The 27,675-nt window shown below is 45.8% G+C and overlaps 1 protein-coding gene and 1 long non-coding RNA gene across 2 annotated transcripts in view; one reads left to right on the plus strand and one right to left on the minus strand.

The window, feature by feature from the left end:
* Window positions 1-27,675, plus strand: part of LSAMP (limbic system associated membrane protein) — a 1,038,741-nt gene that overhangs the window by 648,164 nt on the left and 362,902 nt on the right. The gene's annotated exons all lie outside the window — the stretch shown is intronic.
* LOC308066290 overlaps window positions 11,861-27,675 on the minus strand; it is a 32,059-nt gene continuing 16,244 nt past the window's right edge. The window contains exon 2 of the long non-coding RNA XR_013929123.1: window positions 11,861-27,664. This is a non-coding gene — a long non-coding RNA (uncharacterized lncRNA). The remainder of the gene's footprint in view (window positions 27,665-27,675) is intronic.

Raw genomic sequence — 27,675 nt, forward strand, 5'->3', positions numbered from 1 at the left:
GCAGCCAGACATCTCCCAGGAGCCAGTGTGTCAAGATCAAAAGGGCTACCTCTCGGCGGGTTTGTTTCCTCTTCTCCCAACCTTCCCTGCCTCATGGCTGCTACTACCTCCTTGCCACTCTGCCAACACCAGGGCAGCCTTGGCTGCCCACCCGAATCTCAGAGGCACACAAAGCGGCATGTTGCAGAGCCAGTGTGAATCCAGATAAGCTTATTCACCGAGGGCTTTTCTGTTCACCTGTAACATGCTTGTGACTCATGAGTGAAACCTGCTTCAGCCACTGGGGCCACCGCTGCAGAAGGCAAGAGCCAGGTCCAATGCACTATGTAGCATGGGTTTCTCTATCTCTCTGTAAAGACCCTACTGTGGAAGGTGTGCAGGCTACTGGGAGAAAGATGAGAGTCTCTGGGTAGTTAGGAAGCATGATGACCTCTTATTCATCCAGTCAGTCCATCATCCCCCTACCCAACTGGTTGGAGGGTTGATGTCACAAACAAAAGAGTACGTCATGACTTCCCTGCTGGGATACCTGGCACAGTGATGAAGTAGAAAAAGGGAAAGAAAAACTACAAATTGATAAAATCAAGACCTCAAAGCAAAGTAGGACAGAGAGGGAGGACACTTGGCAGAAAATAGAAACCCTGAATCCCAAGGAAAGTCAATACAAATTCTCCTCAAGAGGTGGATTCAGTTGTGGAATGGTAGTTTGCATTTTCCCTCCAGCTGGTACCTTGTAAGGAAGCAGCTGAGTGAAGCTGTAACACCATGAATAAATTTAGCTGTGTGTAGTCATTGATGTGGTTTGTACTGGAAGTTACCACATAATAATACACACTGGCATTGCTGCATGCATCCAGGGAACTTTGTGGTCCTTTTGAGTCTACCTTTCCTAGTGACCAAGGTAGGGTTCTCCAACAACAGCAGTAACAAAATGTTGCTGAGAATCCCACGAAGGTGCACATGTGGCAGGGGAGGAAGGTCCCTGCCAGACCCGTGACCTGATTTGTGCTGGTAGTATTCTGCTCAAACTAGCCTGCCTTTTGTGGTGGTGCCAAGCAAAGCCCAGAGCATATCCAGCTGGAGTTTAACCTGTATCATTTTGAAGTTCCTTTGGCTTTCCCTTTTCTGTGTGATTCTGCCTTTTAGCCGCTCCTTGCTTCCTTGGTACGTAAGCGAGGGTGATACCCTGTGTCTTGGTGTCTGGAGTTGCCACTCCTCAAAAACCCCATGAAGCTCAGTGATAACATTCGTCCTAACAGTAGGGACCCTTTAATGTCTTCTGCCTCCGAGAGCTGGCAGGCATTTGCCAGACCAAGCTCTGTAGTCTTCTTCGGCGTTTATTCACTAATTGTTATCCACTGCTCCCAGAGAGCACTTTGTTTTTGATGACTTGTGTAAGTGGCACATTTATTCCCAGACAAGGTTTGAAAGCGAGAACAAATCTAGTTTATTCTGATGAAATGAAAATTAAAACAGTGGGCTGCACTATTGGAAACAAGAGTTATGCAAAAGGAGACAGTAAAACGCACTGTCAGTTACCCCTGTGATGCTCCCGCTCCCTTCCCAGATCTTCCTTCAGGAGCAATCTCCCAGCCTGTGGCTCCTGCAGCTCTGTCAATGCAGAATGAACGCCGGGAGTTACTCTTCCTCAGCAAAGAGTGGACGTGGCATACGGCTTTCCAGGTTATAACCTTTCATCGTTAAGGAGCCGTAGAGCGAATTTGCCTTTTCAAAGCAGATCCTGACCCCGCTGTTCTTTCTCGTTTTTTTTACCTGGAAAAGGAGGGTGTATGCTAGTGTGGTTCTTTCCCTTCCTGAAAGGCTCTTCAGAGGATTTCTGTCTGGAGCATCCTCTTCAGGGTTTTGATGACTTTCTGTAAGAAAGGTAAATGAATCATTCTCAGGTTTGCATCTCCAGTGCAAACATCAGGCCCTTCACTTCCTTCAACGCAGACAACTGAGAAAGTGGGGTCCTCTAGGATTCACATAATTCCAAACAGAGCAGTTGGGAAAGTGGGGTCCTCTAGGGTTCACATAATTCCAAACAGAGCTGTTGGACAGACGATGGTGGGGTAATCACTGCTGGGCTGGAGGATAGACAGCGGTCATACAGGGGACGTGATTCCTCTGTGCCATCACCTAGTAAAGAGGGACACCAGGAAGGATCCCTGTTGGGTTGCTCACAAAGTCATTCCATACAGAGGTTAAAAAAAAAAGATGTTTTTTAAGGAGCAACCTATCTTCCTAGGTGGCTGCAGGCTGTTCCTGCTCCTGACTCTGCTGTCTGGCTTTTTGGTGAGTTGTCTCTCTTCATACCCCTTTACTGTCTTGCACATTCACGTGGGGGTCTCTGAGTAACTATGAGACTCTCTTTGCCCCCAGTTCTGGCACAGGACCCAGCACCCTGGAGCCTCACCACTACTGGGGCTTGTGAGCCTAAAAACAGCCAGGCATGGAGTCTGGGAGTTTGCTGAGGAGAAATTCAGATCACAGTGCTACAAGCAAGGGAGGTTTCCAAGCTTCTTCAGACCTGCAATGTGATCAATTAAACATGAAAAAATGTTTAAACTAACATGAAAAAACCTGAAAGGGTCACAAAAACTGAAGGTGACGATGCCAGTTCCCCATGGCATATGGCAGAGCAGCCGCTTTGCCCTTGCTACAAACGCAGGACTGTCACTTCAGAGGGATGTACAGCCCTTTCATTTCACTGCCTGTCACCATGGCAGCAGAGGGACCATCCTGGGAGCGACCATCCCCACCGCCACCCTCCCCTTATGAACAGGAGTAGGGGCAACCTACCTCAGGGGACCTGATCTCACCTGGAGAAGGCAAAGAGAGAAAAGCAATCCATTTTTCCACTGTTGGAGCCTGGCTGCTTGGCAAAGGATGGCACTGTGCTGGGGCTGGCAGTGGGAGGAGAGGTGCAGAGTGTCACCTGCTGGGGAGGCCTTGGGGGTCCCTCTGCTACGTGCCACTGGGCCCGAAGCACTTTATTCTTTCATCAAAGATAATTTATATTGAACATCTAAATTCCTTTAAAAACAGAGACGTCTTGATGTTCTCTGTGTTCATGGCTGTTTGATGTGGGAGCGTTTCAAGGGGCAGGTAGCCCTGGATTCCCAGCACCACCTTGCGCTGCATCCTCAGGCGCGGTGGGGCAGGGAGCCTGAGGCTTGGCAAGGGGAGCAGATCTGCAGTGCCACCACCAGCTGGAGTGGAGTGACGGGGAGCACTTTTGGTTGTCAGAAGGGATGAGTGATTGGGTAAAGGCTTCTTTAGATCTCTTGAAGGATTGCGATGAGCCCTTTCCTGTGGGAAGACATTACAAAAGCCATCTTGAGCGATGAGTTAGGGAGCTCAGCTGTTAGGCTTCTGGTGATTGTGATGATTCACACCCTTGGCTTAGAAAGTCTTGCTGTCCATTTACCTGCTGTGGCTTCCTTCAGTTAAAACAGCAGCGCATCGTTTGCTATTCCTTTATATGTACAGGTAATGCGCTTGGTTATACGTAAGCGCAGAAGGTACCATCACGCACCTGAAGGCTTTGGGCTTGCAGAGCGCTGCGGGAGGACCAGGAGGGTGGCAGTGTTGGTAACTCAATTGTCGTAGTGCAGAGGGGAGATTTTTAAAGGATTACAGCATGTCACTGGGAGTTTGGTGTTCAAGTATCACAGTGTTGCAGGTGGGTTTTTTTGCCATGTTGGTCTTTCAGTGTATTTAAGCTGTATAGGAAGAAGGGAGCGGCTCTGGCAGCGCAGCCTTAGGAGATGAGCCCACACACCAGAGGAGGCAGTGGGACATGACTGAGTGGGAAGAGCAGGGAAAGCTCCGGTGTGGTTGGGAGGAAAGGAGGAGACCGAGCTCCTAGGAGGTGAAGTCAGGCAAGTCAAAAGGACGGGTAGGCTGAAATTGCTATCGGTTTTTGAAAGTGAGAAGAAATTGAAACTCAATCTAGTCAACACTTCAGAACCAAAGTAGGGATAAAGCGGGATAGATGTGCTACAATGGGATTTCAGGGTGAGGAAAGGGAATGCTAATGGTTATATTGTGTATGCTTTGCATGTCGGAGAAGCTGGGGAGAAGGTGCACTGCACAGAAGTGAGCAGTAATGAGCGGCCAGGCGTGTCTTGTAGCTGTCAGGGCGAAAAAAAGAAGGGTTTGGGTGCTGGCTCTGTTGCAGAGCTGTCTTTATCCCAAGAGACTTCAATCTGAAAGCCTCTCCTTGGGAGATTCATTATCTCCCCTGCCTTCCCTGCAGTCTCTCGTTCTCTGCATAGGCAAAAACGGCCCTTAAACTCAGGAGACCAGGCTGCATCCTCGTGGCCCGGTTCTGCCTTTCAGACCTACCAATCCCTGAAGGCTTCTGCTTTCCTGTGCTCTGTGAGGAAATTAGTTTGCTGAAGAGAAAGGGCATAGTCATTGTAAAAACTATTCCAATGAAGATGTTTAATTGCAACAGAGGAAAACCCATTTGTAAATTAAATCAATCACCCTGTTTACAACACAGAAAAGTAAGGACTGATGTGAGAAGAAGCTGGCTTTTTGGTGGTACAGGAGGTGCAGCTGAGTGTAGCAAAGCAGCAGAGGAAGCAGTGGCTTTTAGAGCAATGGCAAGGCAATTAGCATTGCTTTCCCTATACTTCTTTAGATGCCTGCCGGACTTTAAATACCAAAGGGTATCCCATTTTCCAACTGCTTCTTCAGCCAGTGCTCTCTGCCGGGCAGCACCCATGCAGTAGGGTTTGTGCTGGGGCTGGGGGCAGCAAGGAAGGGCCGATTGCTGCAGCTGCAGCAGTGACCAACTTTCAGCTGAATCCCATTAGCCAATGTAGCACCTGCTCCCACCCTAATGAGATGGGTGGGGGTCCACTTCTAGCTGGGGCTTCTCGGCCTGGACAGAGTGCAATTTACATTTTAGTTTGTCTGTCTCTGCATGTTGCGTGGGCTATCAGAGATGCAAGAGGCTGGAGCGCTCCTGAGTAGTCAGGGGGTTGTGGCTGCCTGTGCTGTGCATATATTGGTAGCACAGACTCCAGGCCTTCCTCTGAATTGCTGTTGCTGTGTGAGGAATGAGAGTGGTGACAGACTTCCAACAAGTGGTCAGGAGGGGTAATCCATGAAGCCATCACACTTGGTAAGTTACTGGCAGCAGTGGCTGTCTACCTGGTTACGTAACTATTAAATAGCATGTCTGTTCTCCCATCGGATGTTCTGCAGTAATAATTAATAGTGATTACACAGCGATAATACAACGGTTATGCTAATTGTTTTATCAGCCTGTATGCGAAGGAAGATGAACCAATACTATAGATATAATAGCAATTATGTGGTGAGCAGTCTCAGGTGACAAGAGCATCACATATAGTAAATATGCTGGTATTGTTTATATTAACCAGTATATTGCCTTACCTACTACAGTCAGTCTTTGCAGTTTCCCTGCAATTAATTTTCAACATTTCAGTCCTGTTCTTCTGTTTCCCCCTCTGCCCCCAGCTGCATAGAGATGCTTCAAGATTCATTGTTTCCCATTCAAGCAAGAAACAAACTGTGCTGAGTAGATGGCCATTAACATGCATACGAAGCCTTACAGCAGAGACTTAGGTGCTCAGGACAGCTACAAACTCAGGGCCTGGAAGGCTTTGCCTGGATCCCCATTTTCATTGGTATTCTCTTTCCTTGCACTATGTTATATGGAAATAGTAAGGAAGATGGATGATGAAAGGGATGAAACCTTTTAAGCTGGCTAAGTTAGTTTATGGTGTCCATTTCTTCAAGGTGCCTTGTTACTCAATGCGTGCACACTTATGGATTCACAACAGCTGTGCAAGCAAACCCAGCCTCCTCTGAGCAACTGAAGTGAGCACAGAGATACAGCAGCAAACCCTGGTGTGTGCTGCACATCAGGTGTCTTGGCAGTGGCTTCAGGAACTTAATGCTGCTCTGGATTTTGGCGGGGCTTCGTCCCCAGCTACTGATGCGTTCTGAGAGTGTTGGCAATGGAAGATTAAAAAGGAAACGGAGGTTAGTGATATCATAAGCTCTAACAAAAAAAAAAAAAAAAAAAAAAAAGGTGGAGGGAAGTAGGGGTTAATGGAAGGAAGATCTTCTGTAGCTGCGCTAAGCAGGTAACCAGTTATAGCTGGGATGAAGGGCTGCCACCAGTGAGAGTATCGCAGTTGTTGGGGAGGCTAGTTACTATTTCAAGACTCTCCTCCACAGCAGAAACGTAAGAAGGAGAGAATTAGATTCAGAAATCCTGTGAGGAGGGATCTGTGCAGACTGGGGAGCAGCTTGTTACCCATGGATTGCAATGGATAGAGGACGTTAAGGTTTTCTCGGGCCTGGGTGGTTGTGCTCTGCAGAAGAGGACACAGCGTGGGGTAAGCTGACCAACGGGCTGGGTGTACTGGGATGATAAAAGCGGGCAAGGGTCCCTCAGGGAGAGGAAGAAACTTTCTGAGTGTAACCACAGGCACAGCCTGGACCATGCTGGAGGGTGCTCTAAGGCAGGTAGCTCTGCCGAGGAACCTGGTGTTTGTTCTTGGCATAACAAGTCTTACCTGTGGGGGAGCAGCAACTGCAGGCACTGACTGCGGACCTGAGACTGCTCCAGGTTTATTAAAGCCATGGTGTGAGGCATGGCCACAGTGCTTGTCAGAGATCCGGGGAGCATCCTGACAGCACGGATCTGTACCGACTCGGTGTCCTTTGTTATTAAATGGTGAACACGGCCATACTGAGGTGTCTCAAGAGAATGAGGTGTATTGTCTCTTATGCTGATGCTTCTGTGGGTGTTTTTTAAGAGTACGTTCTGCTGTTGTGGTTTAATAACTTGGAAGGCTGTAATAGTGGTAGATCAGAGTAGACTTCCCAGTGGCACACTGGATTGGTAGCATTACAGAAATAAAGATTTTTTTTTTTTCCCTATGCTGGCTGGAAAGGTTGGAGGAAGTATTTCTTTTGCGAAAGATATCTTCCCCCTTTGGGGCTTGGGAGCTTGGATTGCATATGTAAACCCTGTGCTGAAAAAACATAGCCAGATCCACTTACGAAATTCCTTTGTGCAAATTATTTTCGAAGTTCAATTACCTCTTGCAGTCACAGTATTATTATGATTCTGTAAAATTCTGCATACGGCTTGCTTGGCAAAATCTTTAGGAATGCTTGAGTCCTTTCTGAGGGCAGAAGTGGTCTCATGGTCTGATGGAAGGCAGATGGCTTTGGAGCAATGCCAAACTATCCTCAACAGCTGTCTTTATTCTTTGAAGATCAGCATTGGGCACAGAGGGTCCAAAGTGCTGGAAATATGATGTGCGGTGGTAACTTCTGATTCAAATCTGTTTGCTTAGGAGCTGAAATGTGTTACTTCCCAGTTGGGTTCTGGGCTGAAATGTTCGGAACGCATGTCCACTTTGGAGAAGATGCCTTTATTTTCTGCAGTTTGCAATTCCATCGCACCTTGTCTTAAAGCATTGTTCAGCACTTGCTACTGGTGTGGCACCTGGAGGTGCCTGAGGGTCCCCTCTAGCACTGATTACTAATTTCCTTCACCTTATAGCCAAAGCAGAGAGGGCCTGGGATTGACAACACTATGCAAGCAGAACAGCTAGGGATAAACTTGGTGTATGTTGGTAGTAGCATTCCACACTTTGAACAAAAGTTGATTCAGCCTTTCCCACAGCCAAGCCCTAATGAATGGACTAAACCATGTCATAAAAACCAGAGCCTGTGCTAGCACGGGACAGACCTCTCTATGTCCCTCTTGTTACTGTTGGGGAACCAGAGAGATGTAATGGAGTAAGTCAGGAGTAAAACAGCTAGTCTCCTACAAGAAAAAAAAAAAAATATGGGGGAGGTAAGAGGGTGGGGGACTAAAGAAGGAGAAAGAAAGAGAAATTACGTGCTCTCATTTTCTGCTCTCCTCTTCCAGTTTCCCATTTTTCCCTGTTTGAGACTGTGTCAAATACCTCTGTGCCCATTCCCCTGCCCTCTCCCAAATCTCCTCTCCAGAGTTTTGGCTTTAAACATGCACACATATATATGCAATTAAATGCAGGCTTTGACTTTTCGCCTGGGAAACTGGAGGGATAAGGTGAGCTAAGCTTTTAATTACGAGTACCCATTCTGGGAGGCAGGGAATTCAAGCCGACAGTAGATGCTGCGGCTCTGCTTAATCCTCTCTTACAGGGAAGAGAGGAAAAAATACCCATGAATCTGCTGGAGAAAAGATTTCCCAAATATATAAAGAAAATATTGTTTCTTTCTGGTTTTCCTTTTTACCCTCCCCTTTTTCTTTTTTTTTTTTTCTTTTTTTCCCTTTTGGTGCCAAGTGGAAACCAGGCGTTAACTACTGAGGATTTGATTATGGCTTTTATTAAGGTGGAAATGTTAATGTTCAGCTCTGACTCCTAGGGTCAAGCTGTTTGTGCCAGTGTTCTGTTTCGCTGGGGTTTTTTTCTTGTCTTTTCTCCTCTTGCTCTCTCTTTTAGAGCAGACATAATGGCCCAGGTTCAGCTGGGCTTTTTCATCCATTGACATGGCTGGAGTTTCACCACAGACACCTTTGGCTCTAAGTGATTTTCTTGATGGGGAAGTGAATAGTGTAGGAGTTTAGTAGCACTACTTCCAAAACAAGCACAGCTGGGGATGTTTGAGGAAGAAAAGAAAGAAAGGAAAAAAACCCCAACCATGTTAGTTTATGTCCTACAAAGAAATAGCTAACACGTTTTCCAGCATTACAGGAAGAAAAAACTCATTCCCTTTTGCTCACCGCAGGCCAAATATGATCTGTGGTCCAATTTGATTTACACCAGTCATTACTTTTTTTCCAGTTCCTTCCAGGATTTGTCCCTGTGCTTTAGGACCAGTAAATCCTTGCCGTGCCGAACAAACGGAAAGGCACTACAGAGGGAGGTAGGATCAGGCCAGGAAACTGCTAGGATAACGGGTATGAGTCGCAGGCAAAGACCTGCCTGCAGAAGGAAACCAGAGAAGGTGAATTGTGCGTCCTTTTTAGAAATGCAGCATCTCTGCCTAGTCACTGGAAGGCATCGCATCACCACCTCTTTCTGTCCGTCTCACCCCAGCCTGTGCTAGGGCCATCTCGGGAGAAGCCTGCTCCCTCCTGCAGCTCTCTGTGTGTCATTCTCAGCACTGTGGCTTCCTCCAGCTTCTGCTGCAGCCTCTGTCTTGCCAGCCTTGGCTCAGGCTGGGCTGGGAAGCTGTAGCCACCACTAACCCCTGCGATTCCTTCCAGACTTTTCCCACTCCCTTCTTTCTCTTTAGATTGAATAGGTGAGAGTGTGAAGCTGCTGCATCTGAGTGTGTCGGCAAAAGAGGAAGAGAGGTCTTGCCTCCCATAAATGAGTGCCAGTTACTTGTATGGGGGGGTACTTGGTGAAGAAGAGCTTATGGTACCGTGCACAGAGGCATTACTGTCTTAACAACCTTTAAAAGTTTAAATTAACGTTAACTGAAACTTCTTTATACCTGTCAAAGAGGGTCTAGTCAGGGCCAAATTTGTTAGAAGCCTGTTTATGGATGGGGTAGAGATGAGAGCTGGGAGTTCAGAGGGCGAGTTAGTTGATAGCACCATGGAGTCCTTGCTTCCTTGTTTGTTTCTGTGCTTCAGGAGGAGAGGGGCTAACGTCAGCATTTTGAATGGATGCTTTTTGGATTGGAATACCTCCATCTGAACCTGTTCTTCCAGTTCTTGTTCTGGATGGATTTCTGCTTGGCATCTCCCGACAGCTTTCTGCTATGGATTGTAATTCTGTGCTGCATAATAGCTGAGGCCTTTGCATAGCCTGCTGTTAACTAGGAGACTTATCTGTCTTGCTGACACGAAAAACCTATAAATTTTGCTACTGCCTCTGAATATCCTCTGTAATACCGTCATGACCTCCCTGATTAATTTCCACAATGCAGCTTAGCCAGGTAGACCTCAGTAACCTTCTAGCTGACCTCCCTAACCTGCTGTTCCTCACAGGGTTCCCACTATTGAGAGCTGAATAATCCAGCCAAACCTACCACCTCCAAACGGATTTATGGAGTGGCATGGCCCTGACGTACTCCCTTCTCCAAAGATACCACTTGCACAAAACCTTTATTTCTTCGCCTCAGCTCTTTTTAGATGGTGCTCTTCCTTTGCTTGAATTCTTCAACTTAGAACATTGGTATTGTGTCTGTGTGGCCACAGTGTGTGTCAGCTGTGATAAAGGAAGAGTATCCTAAACTATGTGGTGTTCTGTTTAGGATTTAAATATCCGCGTTAAGTTCTTTGCGTTAGATAGATTTCCTGTGTGACTTCAGTAGAGTGGGAGGTGTAGCAAGGAATTTGGTGGTTGCTCAATGAAACAAATCCATAGGGATCTGGACCACCAATTTTTGCATATGTAGAGAATGCAGTTGAAAACCTAATATATTATTTGGGGGGGGGGGGTGGTTTTTTTGTTGGTTTTTTTTTTTTTTTTAAAAAAGGGAGAGGGGGGAGGGGGCTTCTCAAGAACACTTGAAATCCCAAAGGAGCTAGTTGTACTTTTTGTGAGTCTTTTATTGCCACTTAGTTGCTAGTCCCTTGGTGATTTTTACTTTTGGGCTTCATGATTACCTTCTTTTGCCTGGCTTGTACGTCGCAGCTGACAGCGGTGCCCTGCTTCACTGGGACACAACAAGGGTAAAACCAAAGGCATGTGTGTTTGGCTAGCGTGGTGCCTGGGAGGGGACAGAGAGGCACTCCACAGGTGAGTGTTCCATGGAGTCCCTATCCCTGCACGGGCCGGTGTAAGGACTGGCTTGGGTTGTTGTTGCGAGGAGGGTGGTCTTGGTTTTGTTTTCATTTGAGTACTTGTTTCATACTGATAGGCGCTTCAGCAGATGGAAGGAGTCTTAGCCCAGGGCAAAGTCACTTTCTTTTCTTGATTGGTTCTGCAGATCATGAAGGAAGAGCTCTGTGAACAAACAGCAGGAATAAATGCAGTTTGTGTTCGTAGCCTCTTTTGTTTAACACTTAAATGTACTCTCTGAGCCATCACTGGGCAGAGCTGACTCATAGAGGGCCTACGGAGGTCTGAGGTAAGGGCTTCAATCTGTTGGTTTGCTGCCTCCTTCCTTCATCTCCAACCTTGGCATCTCCTCCTGAGAGACTCCTGTAGAGAAGCACAGCATGGCCATGCCCAATGAAGCACTCTGACCACTACCATGACCTGCATTTCCAACCAGTTTCATAGCAGCCAGCACTGGAGAAGTGACTCTCGTTTACATATCCAAGTATTTTGGGGAGGGAGTGGTGAAAGGAGGGAGAAGAAATGACAGTGCACAGACTGCAGAAGGGAGAAGCAAAAGGAAAGGAAACATTCAGTTTGATTTGTTGTTGTCAACTCAAAATACCTTGTCCATAGACTTGCCTTTAAGACGGTGTGAGAGGCAAGGCTAACAGCGCTGTCGGGAGGCCAGGAGGGTATGTCTGGGAGAAGCATTTATTTAAGACAATTGTGATCAAATTTTAATCAACTCTCTCTCCCACCATCCCACTACAGCTTCTTTCTCACTTCTCTCAGCTGGAAAAGACATCAGAGTAAAAGAGGGAGCAGCACTTAAATGCTTATTTATGTTGTCATTTCTAGGCATTTTATCAGGTCTCTAATGAAATAGATTTTCTCTCAAGAGGTGCATATTTTCTGAGCCAGAGGGGAAGAGCACTATGGATTGCTAGAAAGTCTGCCCACATTCAATACATTTGTTGCATTATTAATGATGATAAAAGCAAGAGGTTATAAACATTTTCCTTTCTAAATACTAATTGCAGCTGACCTTAGATTAAAAAAAAAAAAAAAAAAAAAAAAAAAAAACAACCAAAAAAAAAAGGGTGGGTATGCGTAGGGGAAGCACAAACAAACCCAATGAGCCCAAAATGTAACTGTCAGGGCAAAACTCCTTTCTTGACAATCCCCAGTGCTTTCACATATATCATTTCTAGGAGTGCTGCCAGAGCCAAACCATTTGGGACTAGAATTATAGCAGAGATTAGCAGGATTCTGTTCCAAGAATATCTTTATGGTGATCACTTGTCACTTGTCATTACAAATAAATCCTATTGGTCTTCTTCCCTCAGTCTCATCCTTGGCTTACTTACACTTGAGAAATCATTCTTCTCATCCCCTCTTTTCCAGCAAGCAAAATTCAAGTTGCTTCTTTGAATGGCTGCTGGTTTATCCTGACTCAATGCAGCCCTGGTGGAGGGGGCAAGGCGATAGGTACAGGAATTTTTCATGCTTGTTTTTCATCCAGCTGCTGGCAAGATCTGTTTTCATTGGTGTTGTCAGAATACTGAATGTTTCTGTTGTTGCATGTAGGACAGCAGCGTGTACGTAGAAGTAGGCAGGTAACCTTACATACCATTGCCTCAAACGGAATGGAGGTGCTGCTCATTTTTTGCTGTGATTATGTATCACAACAGCACCTAGAGCATTCCACCACAGTGTGATTCCTGTTACGCAGCGTGTCGTTCAGGTACATGCAGTGAGAGGTTGTCTGAGCAAAACAGCAGAAAGTGAGGACGTGAGAATTCCAGCAGGTTTTTCATACTCCTGCATCAGTTCGGTGGGTACCTGGTAGGAGAACCCAGGCATCCTGAGTCTTGCAGCGCTGTCCCATCTGGTGAATCTCATTCTTTCTCACAGATACTAATGCAAGGCAGGGCATGGACGGGGTGGTTAATAACTAGACCATCTGCTTCATGGATGCTGGTGGTGCTCTTGTTTAGAGCAGCATGAGGCACATTCTGCTGGTTGAATTCACCACAGCTGTAATGAAACCCACTGAGTTTTTATGGGTGATGATGAGAACAGGCTGAGATGTCCTAGGTCTTAAGCAGCAGAAATAAATTTGAAGCAATTAAGGATGATATTGTGCTGTTACATGAACGATTCAAGTTGCTTTATCAATATGAACCCTTGGAAGGGTTCAGGGTTGAATAGAGTTGCCCATGAACTTCTGTTGCTTTCTCTGGAGCTTTGAAAGAGACCCTGTGTGTCAGCGCTGGAGCTTAGGCTGGTGTTTGGATATGCTTTAAAAAACTAAACACGTTCACTAATATGTTGGCTTTGTTTGCAACAGAATGCCTTATTTCTATTTATTATTTCGCTCATTTATTATTTATATTACAGTAACAGCTAGAGGCCTCCTTCTGTTAGGTGTCATACGGATTCTTTGTAAGAGGAAAGTTTGTCTCCTAGCGCTCTGCCTGGGAGTGGGAGTGTGCTCAAAGGCAGTAGCAAATCGGTTCCAGAACATGCAAAAGGACCCAGCTCTCTTTGAGTCCTGGCTTCTTGACTTAACCAGTGCCCCTCACAAACAGCTATATGAAACAAAGCTATTGCTCTCACTTTGTGTGAAGTCTTTAATTTAAACTGATGCTGCACAGGAGCCTTTTAGTATATCAAACAACTAGCTCTCTGTTTGGATGGGAGGAAGGTTTTCCTGTAATATATTGCACATCTGAAAAGGACTGCTCTGCCTGAAGCTAGCGGCCTGTCAATTTTTCTGGAGCCTAAGCTGGTTTTTCATGTGCTTGCCACATGGCAGAAGATTAGAACTCTTGCTTAGCTTCTCTTCTCGCTAACTTATTGTCCGCATTGCAAGAGGTACCGGGGGAATCTTCCCCAGATGTGCAAGTGAAATAACTAAGGGGTTTGATGGCTGCTTATCTCCCTTGTCTCTGAGTTTAAAAGCAGTCAGTCAGAAAGGGACCAAACCCTTGGGGATTCACATTGGCTTTCATTAGGATAATTACAGAACAGAACAAGAAGAACAGACAGACTTGCCCCTTTTAAGATGCAAATGAGGGAATCTGTGAATGGTGTTTTGGAACCAGTTTCCCTTCATACTTATGCAAAGAAATAATGTACCAGTTTGAAACATGATGGGATAGCCTGAGCATCTTGATTTAATGGGTTTTCTACTAGTGCTGGGACATAGGAAAAGTATGCTAGATCAGGGGAAATCACCTGTGTGGTCATTTTCGTTGATTATGGCCTTTTAGACAGGAGGTTTGACTTTCAGTGTAGGCTTCTGGTATGGACTGTAGGGAAAAGATACTCCTTGGAGCGTTGGGCTCCGAGATGGGTGTTCTCCCTGGTCCAAGCTAATGACTGCTGGCCATTTGCTACATGACTCTGTTTTCTGATGCAGGCTAGAGAGCTGGCATGGACTCAAAAGGGCAGCCCTGTCAGTGAGGGCACACAGCAGCTGCTGGATGTGACTTTCCCCCAGGCAATACGCTGGTATCCAGTGCCTGCGGTCCTACAGGGAGCGTGCTGCAGCACAGACTTCTGAGGAGGGAACAAGCTCCCGTGGAGGCTGATGGAGCTATATGCACCCTGGCCTGTAGAAATGTTATCTACTTCTTCTGTAGCCCAGCAAAGATCAGGAGAGGTCAGTGAGGTTCTCACCTAGGGGGAGCGGGCAGCTGCCATCGTGCCCAGATGGGGGTGTACTGGGAAAAGCGCAGCACTACTGGCTGCTGTGGATCATAAAAGCACAAGACCTGATGGTGAGCCTTTGAAACAATGGTACTGTCACCTGAAGTAGTTATGGTAAGGAAGGGAGTTGCGGTTGTGTTTTTAAAAGGAGTGTTCGTTACATCTTCTTTTCTGATCGAGATAGTATTCTTGTCGTTTGCCAGACAAAACAGAAACTTCTTATCTTCCCTGATGTTCCAGCACATCCACAGGCTTATTTGTGCCATTACTTCTGGCATCAGCCCTACTTCATTTTTTTTTTCCTTTATGATATACAGTTAGGCCAAATAATCATCAAACGGATGTCTTTTCCAGAGGGATGTCACTGAACTAATTTCTGACAGACAAGAATATTTTCTTATTATTTATTTATTCATTTTCTCTGAGGAGATCTAGGCCCTTCAAAAACACTGCCTGGTTTTCTTCTAGTGCTGAAATTGTGTGCACACGCCAGTGCTATTCTGCACCCTTGTGTGGTGTCTTTATATCTGAAACAGTCAATTCTTGTTCAAGTGACAGACTTGCTCCTCTCCGCTTGTTGTGGTGTCCTTGCATTTGCTTCTGCCCGTGGGACAGGTGCCAGAAAACATGTGTGGGGAGGCAGCGATTCCATGAAGACTACACAGAGAGTAACACCAAGCAAATAACAAAGTCATCGCAGGATGCTGGCCTTCACCTCTATTTTTATAGACACTTGAGTATTAAGTATAAATGAATGTTTCAAGGATGCGTGTTTTCTTCAGGGATGCCCGTTTACTTCATCATTATTATAGGAAAGCTTGTTCCCCTGGGGTCTGGAAAGGAAGAAAGACAATATCTTTTCCTCTCTTCTCCCCCAGCTCCCCCTTTGACATTCCCAATTGACTCTTCCTTTTTGTTTTCTTCCTTCACTGAGTAGTAACAGTGCAACAACCCTTCCTAAGCGAGGGTGCCCTTATATACGCAACACAAGTCAAATCTTAAACACATCATGAACTTCAGCAGCTGTCTCCTTCACATAGGAGCTTTGCCTGACTCTGGACCATGTTTCTTTAATCCGTGTCACTCACCTAGGTAGCTACCCTGCCTCTAGTACTTGATGACAGCCTGTTAAACAGGGGACAGAAGCCGAGATCAGAGCTTGCAGGTCATTGTCCATCTTCTGATATGGTCCTGTAGCAGCCTGGTGGGAGGTGTTTTCACTAACTTCACTTAGTTGATTACGACTGAAAATTTCTCTACTCTTGCTTCAGATCAGTGGTACAAATCAAATAATGTAGCATCACCTTCTTGTTGGCTGCTTTATTTTTATAAGGTAAGTTGCCTTGTAGTAGAAGCAAGCCATTGGCTGAGCTGCAAGTACGAGCTCATTACTGAATATACGATTTTAATTGCATCACATGGGTGTCATGTCCACTGCAAAGTACCGATGAGATAATCCTAAACCATACCAGCTGTCAGCAAGAGGAAAAGAGGTAGGTTAGGGATGCACTTAATTTTTGTACACTTGGCTATTTTGCATAAACAAGCTATTGCATCAGTATTAGGTTGAAAACCATGCAGATTAATTATTGTACACTTACTAGCAAAACTATTTTTTAAGAAGAAAGTCTCTTATGGCATCCAGGCTGTAACATGGCACTCGTGGTTTGTTGTTTTGTTGTTTTTATGTTGTGTTTTGTTTTTTTTTTTTTTTTTTAAAAGGGGAGCTCACAGCTATTCCACTCATAGCCTCTTGCAGCAGGGAGCAGGCAAAAAGAGCAGCTGTAGGATGCTCCAGTCCCAGATGGATGAAGCACATATGCCACAGTACGAGAGCCATGTCGCTAGGGAAGTGATCAAAGCTCTGCTATTTATAACTGTTACATTCATAGCCTCCTTCTGCCTTAGATCCAGTGCAGCTCTGCCCTGTCCCAGCTGCCTCCAGGAGAAGGTGCTATCAGGAACTGTAGAAAATCACTAGCACCCACAGCCAGTTCTTCCAGTCACCTTTTGGTGTCTTCCAGTTTCCAGCATGTGCAGTGTCAGCAAATGCACGGCAGTTCTTTTGAACGGGATTTCACAAAATAAATGAGCTGAAACTCTGCAGGAGGATTATTCATCACAGCAGAAGCTTGAGCTGCCACAGTGTTTGTCATCTGTAGTGCCTGTGTTATCAATTCTATCACCAAAGCCAGTGCATGTTATCATGTGGTAAAAGTCAAACCAGTGGCCAGGGGCCTTTCCCTTCTGCTTTTGCAGCTAAGAGGAAAGGTAGAGGCAAGTGAAGGCAGTTGATGCTTGCACGTCACATTTGGGCAGTGACACTGCAGGTTATGGCTGGGAGTATTTGTTTCTCTAGCATCTGTTGTAGCTCTAGGGGGTGAGCTTTTTTCCTCTCTTCTTTGCTCCAGTTGGTAAAGGAGAGTCTGGGGGTCGTCCGTCCGTGTCCCCGCCCCCCTCCCCATTCTTTCTTTATTTGTCCCTCCTCTAGAAAGAGAGAATTGTTGCATTGATCTTTTTGGCAAGGGGAGAAAGAGAAGAGTTTAATGAAAAGGAGGAGAGAAAGATGAGAGAGCTAGAACCTAATGGAGGACAGGCTAAGTGACTGATAACCTGTCTTCCTTTCTTACGTATTTCCTCTGCACCTCTTTGCAGTCAGGCTCACACACTCTCTCACTCACACAAAAATACACACAAACTGTCATATAAACTACTTGATTTTTCCCCACCCATTTTCTTCTCTTTCTACTTCTCTTCCTCATATTCATTAATTTCCTCTGTTGCATGCACTCAAGGGGAGATATAAAAATACTTGAGATCCAGTATGGCATGGGGAGGTAGAAGCCAGCAGTGATATGAGAGAGGTGGTGAGGAGGAGGAGGAGAGGAAGTTCAGACAACATGCCAAACCTTGAAAACACCAGTAGTTCTGGACCCTTCTGAGGGGAAGTCCGTGTCTTCGTATGAGGAGGAACAGCCATACAGCAACTTTCCTATGTGCTGCTCTACAGCTCTAGGTAATTTCCATGGAATCTGTATTCTGGACACTGTCCTGCCCAAGAAGAGTGCTGCGGGTGGTCACCCTTGCTTTAGGAGGTCACCATGGCCATGAAGGAAAGAGACTTGACAGTGGCCTGTACTTTGGGGTGCCTAGCTCTCTGCTCAGCATTCAAGACTGGCAGAACTCAGATTTTCCGAATTCACTGTTCAGGACACCTCAAGTTGGCCCCCAAAAAATGACTTCATCTCATACTTCTTTTTCTAACATGCACACGTGGATAGGCTTGTTTGGAGAGTAGTGTCTGTAGAGACATAATTGTCATCTTTGTCGCTTTTGTAGCCTCATCTTGTCTGCCTCTAGCTCCCTCCTCCTTTCAAGCTGCTGTTTTGAATGCTTGGGGAAAACGAAGCCAAAAAAAAAAAAAACTGTGCAAAAGGAATGTACATGCAGATGTTTTTATCCTCACTTCCAAGGGAGGCCTGTCCTTTGTCCCCTTTCCCCAAATAACCAAAATTCATCAGATAACCTGTTAAGACCAAGCCTAAGGCAAAATCAATCTCCAAAGGAAGTAGCAATTGCTGTTGCTCAGACAGCAAGCAGAACATGAAATCCATATCGGCTTGTTAAAAGCACAGGCTTTGCCTTGCTCATCTCTAATGATGAAAAGTAGCAATTATTTTTATTACACACACACGTGGGTAAAATACAGACTGTTTTAAAGGCAGAGGCTTCCTGGGGTTCCTTGTAGTGATTCTCAGCACTTCCATCACTGATGGCAGGTGAATCCTCTTTCTTGTCTCAGCATTTGAATCAAGTGCTCTGATTTATCTGTTTCCATCTGTATTTTATTATCTATTCTGTTGCCTTGCAAGGGCTGAATTTGGAGGGGAAATATATGGAGGTAAGACAAGCAAGTACTGTGGACCAACCAGCTGGGGCTCTGATGTACAGCCACGGGTTTTTAAAAATCGATGAGATAGTAGCATCCAACTGGTCCCTAAAAAGAAGAATGCTGCAAGCAGAGGTTTTCCTCTGGGCAGGCTGGAAGGCACCAAATCACTACAAATCAGGAGAAGACTCAGTCAGGTGTGAGATAGAAACCTCACAGTGGGGACACAGCTCCATGGGAAATGCCTGGTGAGCAGGCAAAGTTTCTCAGCTCTTCACAAACACAGAGAATTGTTATTGTCAAACTTCTCCCTTCTTCCTCTCTTGCCTCACTGTGGAAAGAAAAACAAGCTCTGCCTCTCCCTTTCGGTCACCCTGGGGTCCCTGCAGTCATGCAGGGCACCCCCCCTCCGCTTCTGCTGCAACGCTTGATGTTGGCACCCAGCAGACCCCCGTGGTAGCCTGGGATGGGGTTATTGAGCTGGATGAGGCTCAGCACCTTTCTGATTCCATACGTTATGCTTTTCACTTCAAGTTTACCCTTTCTCTTCATTTTTTTTCTTCTGCCCCCCTATAGACCCATGATAAAGCCAGCTGTGTGAGTCGATTACGTAGTGACCTGCTTTGGGCTGTTCCATAACCTGGAGGGCTTTGGTTAGCTGGGAGGATCTGGTGTCAGGTGAAGCCAGGACACTTTGTACTCACCCTGCGGTAGCTGAATCTCTGGGAACACAAATTGAAGGGGAGGGTGAAGCAAATTAACTCTCTGATAGGATTGGGGACTAGTCAGCTACTGCCTTGACAAATCTGCCTTGTCTTTAGGTTTTTCTGTCCCCATTTGTCACTGAGAAGATTTCCTCCGTTTTGTAGTTTCTCCCCTGTGGTTCAAGCACAGGCTTGGGAACCAGGAATTCTCTGTTTTTCCTAGATCCCTCAGAATTTCATAGATTCACCGATGTATTCAGGCCAAAAGAGACTTGTGTGATCGTCTTGTGTCACTTGCATGGGAACTGTTTCGCTTCTTTCATGTGCCTAGTTTGGAGGGCTGTGTTTCTGCCTGTGGTCTTGACTGAAAATGTGGTGCTGAGATGCTTTCTTTCATTCATTATGCGATACTGTTGGTCCCCTGGTAAGACCAGCGTCTCTTGGAGGTGGAGAGAGGCAGGGAAAGAAAGAAGGCACCTATGATATTTTTGGTTTCTAAGAAGTCTGATCAGAGCTTTTCATGACTGCAGTATTACATCAGACCTTTTATCTTCTCCCTGTAGCTCTATATGCTGCTGCTGATCTTCCACTCGTTTTTTTCAGAATGTGTTGCTCTGTCTTCTGGCTGGACAAGTAACACCTCACAGTCGTGGTTATGGCTCTACCGTTAGGCCTGTAGATCCATAGAGCAGGGGTGGACCTGGCACCTTTTGCCTGCGGTAGTGTTGAAGACAGCCCTGTCTTGCTGAGTTGCTCTGGAATTTGACTTTTGGCTTGGATTCTCCGTTTGCTGCCTTGCCACAGGCAGCAGCCCAGTTTATGGGAAGGGACAGCCAGTTCAGGCTAGTGGAAGAAGAAAGCAAAATATGCCTCTTGCTTCTTTGGGAAGCTGTGAGAAAGGGAGGAGGGAGACAAGTATAAAAAGCCCAGCAAGTCCTCGCTCAGTCTTCCCATGAGCAGTGACTCAGCCTTAGGTCTCCCTGCAAACTGATCACATCTCCAGAACGTGCGTGGAAAGCAATGCTGAGGCAGGAACGTGTAGGTCTGGGGTCACAGAATTAACAAATGGATGCTTTAGCTACAAATGCTACAAGATGCAGTGGAAGTCCCTGCGGCTAGAGCTCAAATCATTTTGCAACTGTACAGTACGAACAGATCTATCACTAGCACTTAGCTTGTAGGCTGTTTTTTAACTCCTCTGCTCCAGAGGAATGGAATTCCCCTAATCTCCCGTTTTATAGATGAGATGAGGAATGAGCAGGTGAAATGGAGTCAGCAACTTAGCCAGAAATACAGCATTTACCTGGGGATCTACGTGACGTTTGGGTAGTGACTGGACACATCTTAATTTTCTAGAAGATAAAATCAAGGTTGTCTTTCGCTGGTAGGATGGTGAGCTGTGGGGGTCTGGGCTGGTACTTTTCCTGTGGAAACGAGTGTGCCTGATCCTTTTCCAGCAATCCTTGCTATACACTGTTGCTGCCATGACTCACTGTCCAGCAAGTTGTGCAAAGTCATCTGGTGCACAGGTAATTTTATGTAGCTTGTTTGGGATTCTTCCAGCCTTTGATGTTACTCCGAAGAGGATATCCCTGTAACAGTCTTTTTGCAGGAGATTATAAGGCACAGGTATGTTAATGTAGAATAAACTTGTTCTTTACTGCACACAACCTTCATTGCCCCAGGAGGTCATCAAGTCAATTATTGTAAAAGGATTTCAGAAAGGGCCTGGATAATTTTATGACCATTTGTAATTATGTGTTAAGATAGGGGTAATCAAATCTTATGCTTTGTGGCAGATGATAACCACAGGGACCATGAAATGGCTCATTTTCTCTCTCATGCACCAGTTGACCATTAGGGTGGAGTTTTCCTCTGGACCACTTTAAATTAATTGCTGCTGAGCACAGGAGACTGAAGGCCCTTAACCTTCTGATCTCATCTGGCAGGTTGAAAGCTGCTAGATTTTGGCCTGCTTCTTGGTGCCTTGGTCTGGGAAAGGGTTCGGGGAGATGGGTCTAGCAGAAGCCAGGAGCTGGTGTGAGGTGGTGGGAGCAGTACCATGTGCCCTGTGCTTTCTGTGACAGATGAAGCTCGCAGGGGCTGCAGGGTGAGAACAGTGGAATAGCATCACAGCCACGTGGTGTGTGTTTTCTGGCCACGGTGGCACAACCAGGGCAGCTGCCATGTTGCCTGGCCTCTAGGCAGTGTTTGTATAAACAGCGTCGCTTGGCAAATTGTTGCATTGCATTTTGGATGAGAAAAAGTCTTCTTGTTTGTTCCAGGCTTCAGCTGTGGCGCTTGTGTTGGCTCATCTTTAAGATGTGCACTGGACAGGGGAAGCCAGGCCAAGGGAGGTTGAGCAGGGGAGGTAATATAAGGAATATTTTGTTCTGTGGCTCTGCTGTGCTGCCTCCATTGCAATCCATGCCTCTCTGCTCTGTTTGTTTCATAGCATGGTGAAAATAGATGAAACATTTCACCGAATAATGAATTGTGGCCTTGGAGGCAGCAGCCCGCGTAGGTCCTTCGAACCGTTTGCGGCTGTGAAGAAAGTGATGTTCTTTGCCAGCAGCTGCTCTGGCTTATGCAGTTCCTTGTGCAGTTTCTTTATCAGCTTTCTGTATAAAACTGTAATTTCAGCTGTGTCCAGTTTCAGTCACTGTTAGAGAAACTGATTTCCTTCCCCAGTCTTTTCAACCTCTTGTTTGCAGGTAGCCAGAGATCAAAATGCAAGGTGTCTCAGATACAGCATGTATAAATAAAACAAAATCAGCCAATGTTTTTTATCAAAACACTCTGGTTTTAGTCCTCTGCATCTGAAAGGTACTGAGTGTATGGAGCTACTTTGGGGAACCTGCCACTTCTTGGGTTGAATGTGGTGGTGGCGTGTACATGGCAATGTTAACCAATATTCTGGGGTAACATACAGCGAAAGAACTCTCTGTTGTGTAAAGGAAATGGAAATGATATTCCTCCATCTTATCTGAGCTAGAAGACCACAAACCATATGCAAGACTCTCTTCAGTGCCTCTTGCTTCAGTCAGTAATGCTCTGAACTGGCAAATTCAATGCTCTGGGATGCTGTTTTGTATTGTTACACTGTCCAGCTCTTACCGATGGGAATCCTAAATACTTGATGGAGAGAAATGAGATCAAAAGGAGAAAAACTGCAGGATGGCTGGCAAAGGAGAATAAGAGATGCTGTCAGGAGAGGAACTGAACTAAGAAGGGGAGTAAATGAGGCAGATAGATGCGAGAAGGCTGTTCAAAAGGCAGGACACACAGAGGAGAGGCTTTCAGAGCACCAGCAATGAAAGGGATATCATGCAAGACAGTGCACAGTGAGGAGCGCAGTGGTTAGATAACGTAAGAGCTCTGTCTGTTTAGGTTTCTGTCTTGACATCCATCAGATCCCTCCCTTCGCAACTGATGTTCTCATCTCGCACCCACCCACCTTGCATTGTATCATGCTGCTGCCTTCCAACTCCTGAAGCTTCAGGGCTTGGAAGAGAAGCTATTGATAATTCTCCCTAGCTGTCATAGGCTCATCCAGATGAGGATTAGATGATCCCAGGATGCTTCAGGATGAGTTTTCTGCACCTTTAGTAAAGAGGCAGTTTAGTTTTTCTGTGAAACATTGCATCCTCCCTGTGCCTCAGCTCAGTGGCTCTGCACCTCTTCAGTCAATGTATACGTATCGTGATGTCTGATGTTCTCCCACAAATTGGGCATAGGAGTCCTTGGGTCACAGGGCTGTATGTTTTGGTGAGCTTGGTCTTCTCATTATCTGCTGTAATTGGGGAAAACTTTAACTTCATGGGACAGAAACTGTCAAAATTGGTTCTCTAATATGCCTCTAACGGCAAGAATTTGTAAGTAGAGAGAGCCAGAGCAGCAAAGCACTGATTGGAGCTCAGAGCAGAGTTTACCAACAGCCACTAATTGCCGGCTCTGTTTGGATGAATTGTAAATGACCAAGATAATGCAAATTAGGAAGACACTCTCTTGGCAGAGTTTTAGCAGCTTCTGGGAGCTGGGGAAGTCATGCGGCTCCCTCTGTTCCTGCGAGCAGAGTCCAATTTGTCGTGGCTTTTGCAATGCTTCCTTAGGCTGGGAGTGAGTCACTGGAGCCCGGCTGGGTCACGTGCTGCCCTCCGGGGGGGTTGTTGCTAGTTAATGCCATGCAGTGTTAGGGCATTTTTATTTTTATTTTTTTTTCTGTCTACCTATTGTTGTTGTCCATTTGAGGGGGGAAGCAAAAAATAAAAACAAAAGAAGTTTTAAACGTCAGCTCTGACAACGATAAACTTGGGAAGTACTTTGTTAAAAGCTACGTTTTTGCTTTTGGGTACTGATTGTTTTGGTTTGGTTTTTTTAAACCATAACCATTTTGCACTGGAAAAATCTCTCACTGGGGAAATACAGGTGGGGATATGGGATGAAGAAAGAGGAAGAGATTCCAAATATACCCTCATCCATTTTTCGCTATTCATCCTGCAATTTTTTTGAGAACCCTGATAAATCTGTAAGAGCAGACGGAGTGGAGTATGCTTCTGGGGGGAGGGAGGAGGGGAAACCCATCTCCATCTGGCCCCTTCCAAGCCTGCTAAGCCCACCTCGACGGCGAGGTCCTCAGCCCCGTGCGTAGGTGCTGTGCTTAGGGCAGTGGGGGAACTGCAGCTTGAGGATGCTGTGGCGCGGGTGGTCTGCTTTGGCTGGCTGTGTTTGAGGGCAGGGCAGATGCAGGTCCCCCAGCTCTTGCAGATGAAGTTCTTTCACCTCCTTTTTCTACCACTTATGGCCTTGTACTTTAGTGGGGCGGGGGGTGGTCTGCACTGCATGGGCACTGTGCAGTGAGTGGAGGTCCAGGGTGGGGGCTGCTGCGTTGCTGCTCAGGCAGGGTGAAGCCTGATGTCACATACAGCAGCGCAGCCTCGGCAGGAGAACACACAGAGCAACTCGGAGGAAGCTCTGAACTTCCCATTTAGGAACGGATCCAGGTCCTCGAGAAGGCAGCGCCAGAGCTGAGGGGTGGTGGCTGTCAAGTGCTTGGGGGGGGGGGGGGGGGGGGGGGGCGGGTAGTGGATATCGGTGAGCCTGACAAATACCCAGTTGGGAGTAGTCACCAACAGATTGGAATCTGCCCAGATGATTCTCTTGATTTGGTGCTCGCTGAACATTGTCTGCATAACTCTTGATCTGATAACAAACTATTTGTTAGGAGGATATGAAAGCAGCACAAGGCCTCAGGAGACCTTTTAAGCCATCCCAAATGAGGAATAAAATCAGAGGAGCAAACTGCCGGAGTTCTGGAATCAGCTTTGCATTGCATGTCCTCTGCTAATTGATGCTTCCAGGAACTTATGAGTTTGCTCAACCAGAATAGTCATGGAAGGCAGACACATCAGGGACATAAGCACAGCCAAAGCACAGCTGTTTTTAAAACTTAAAAAAATTATTTATGGAAAGTTTGGGGTTTTTTTAACTATCCAGTTGGCTTTTGGGGAAAAAAAACAAAACTGGATGGAAGCATGGGTGGGTGCATAGGATCACAGTGTTCATAGAATCTAGTGCAAGGACACTTGTAAAACCTACAGGGAGTGAGAAACCCGAGACTGGTGATGTAAGTATTGTGAATTTATTTCATTCAGAGTTAAGACTCAAAAGAAAATGAAGAAAGGCCGGAGTTGTGATGGTAGAGGAGGTGCAGAGGAAGGGTTTTTACTTCAGCAGCAGAGAAGGGCGGGTTGTCAGTACTGAAAGAATCCAGAGGCTCAAACCCCGTGTCTCCACTTCCCCGCACTCTAAGTGCTGCACTTATGTTAAGCAATCCCCATTCACAATGAAAGCCAGTGTACTTTATTTAATAACTGTGTCGCGGGGCTCCTCTGGGAGCCGGAGTGCCAGAATTGGTTGGCTTTTTAATGGGGCCTGTCAGGGGAATTGGCTACAGATGGGGGAAATGAGACATGTTCACTCATCTCTGGTTTTAATGTTGCAACACTGGAGTAGAGGGTGAGTTTTGTTAAGTGCACTTTGTGGCTCTTTCTCCCCTGTAACAGCCGACTACTTAATGCAAAATGCAGCTTCTCAGCTTTAACTCAGCAAGGCAAAGTGCTGTGTTACAAAAGCACTGTGAGAGGGGAGAGGATGGGGAGGAAAGCACGAGTGTTTATTTGCTCCCATTTACGACACTGCCGCTTCGAACACAGATCGAAGCTTTCCTTCCAAAAGGCCCCTTGGCACAGGTTATTTGCACATAAATGGCCGCAGGTGATTTATTTATTCAGCACAGCTGGGTTCTGCAAAAGAAACTGTGGGCTATACCTGCCAATAGGCTAATACTCCTCCCTGCAGCGCTTGGAGGGCATGTGGAATTTGCTCTGCCGCGGGAGGCCAGAGACTCAAAGACCATGGCTGAAATTTTCAAGGCTGTGGGATAATTTTACAGATGTCCCATCCTTTTTGCTAGCTTTTTTGTTTTGCTGTACGACTGTGGCGCAAACTAGCATATAGGGACTTGCGTGCAGTGTTAGAAGGAAAAGGATGACAATTAAGGCAGGAGTCGGGAAAGAAAGGCTTGCATTGCGTATCCAGGCGAGCGTGTTATGCCGTTGCAGGGAAAGAAGAGCCTGCATGTGAGGGAGCAGCAGGCACAGGCTGCTGTGGGGTTGGTCATTGGACAGAATTGGCAATTCATGCCACGTGGCCGTAGAAAAGTTATTCCTTATCATTATTTGTTCTAAGCATGTGTCAGAATTAACAATATCTAGGCTTGGCCATATATATAGATGACTGTGAGGTTTTTTTCTTGAATACCACTCATACGGATTTTCTGTCCTTTAGGGCTCTTACTGTCCACCATCCTGTAGCCAGACATCATGGTCTGTGTATTTTCATAACTCATTAGAGAAAAAACTTTTTCACAAGGACCGAATTCAAAACTTCTTAAGTGCAGGGGAATGCATATTTTTTCTGGAGTGAAAAGGACTTTCTGCGTGGAGTACCTGGATCCTGGAAGCTGGCTACCCAGGAGTTGTTGGGAGAGGAGTATGGTGGGGAGGAATGTAGGGATTGGGTGGCTATATATTTCAGTGAACTGAGGATGCTGTGGAGAGGAATTTGCTTTAGAAACCACCTTGTAAAAAATTGGGGTCTTCAGAGCCATTGGTAAAGAAAGCGGTCTGAAAATCTCTCACATCTAACTTCAAAGGTGCCCCAAGACTTTCAAGTGCAAATGCTTAGAAGCTCAAACATCAGCTAGGAGCAGAAAGGATGCCTTGTTTTCTTTCTCCCCCTCTTATTTTTCCCTAAGGGGAATTATCCACTCTGATAGTTCCATAAAGGTTTTCCATAAAGGAAACCTGTCTCTATTAGACAGTAAATTTGCATGAAAAGCCAAATAGCCCACCCCCCACCTCCCCCAGCACTGGAACCCCAAAGCACTTCTGTCTTTAGACATCTTTCTTCAATTTAAAAATTATTTGTTCCTCCCTAGCCTGACCCATTGCCTCTGGGGTATGACTCTTGTCATATAAAATCTTAAGACTGGGAGGCTTGCTCTTCCTCTTCTGCCTCCCCTTTATATTTGGATTGGATTGGATTAAAATTGGACATCCACTCATCAAACAGGAAAGAAGCTGACGAGAAGACAGGCAGCTGCTGTCACTGCCCATCTGCTGTAAGGATGTGCTTATGCAAGACTTTATATAGCGGGGTGGGAGAATATGGTAGTTGGGGAGTGAAATGAGATTTGGAAGGTCTGGGTTTGTACGCTCCTGGTTAGTTCTCCGATGAGTCCTTTATTTTTTTGGTACTTCAGCTTGCTGTTTGCAAATGGAGGTGGTAATGTTCTCTTAAATCAGGAGAGGTGTTGCAAGCATGTGCAAGTTACTTGGTCTAAGATTCTGGGGGCTGTAGAAATGCCTAAGAGTTCCAACAATGAAAACAAGCCAGTAAGGCTCTGGTAGGTAACTGGGGATTAAGTTCTGTTCTGGATTTGCACTTCTCCAAACCTTACACATAACAAGTTTAAATGATTCCGCTGGAACCTGACATCCAGTTCCTTCCCATTTCTAGAAAAGCAGAAAATATAATCTAGAATGTATGCTCAGGATGTCAGTATATGTCGATTTTTAACAGAGCTGAGGTTATTGAATCTTTCTCTGCTACTTCTATAGGAATCAAGATTTTTTTTTTTCAACGCCATTAGAGGAAATGGGACAATTTCCTAAGTCTTCCCCAGCCCCCCTCTTCTTTTTATGACAAAACCCCATCTACTTAAGTCTAGCTGTATTATAAAATTTTCCCTTTAACAAATCCAATACTACAAAAATGTCATGTGAAATGCTTCTCCCCTGTTACTGAATGATAGATCTAAATGTAGAAAGTGGAGTTCTCAATGCAAAAGGTCTAATTTTCTTTTCATTCTCTCTTGTTTTATCCCTGTTTCCACACCTGGGAATAGAAATGTAAACTAAAACAGCTTCAACTTTCATGAGATGATGGAGCAACTTCTATTTATACCAATTTAAAAGGCTGGGATGCAGGACCAAAATGTGAATGCATGTAATACCCAGCTACCTCTTATGTAATA

This window comes from Falco punctatus, assembly GCF_963210335.1.
Source record: "Falco punctatus genome assembly, chromosome: 6".
Lineage (NCBI taxonomy): Eukaryota > Metazoa > Chordata > Aves > Falconiformes > Falconidae > Falco > Falco punctatus.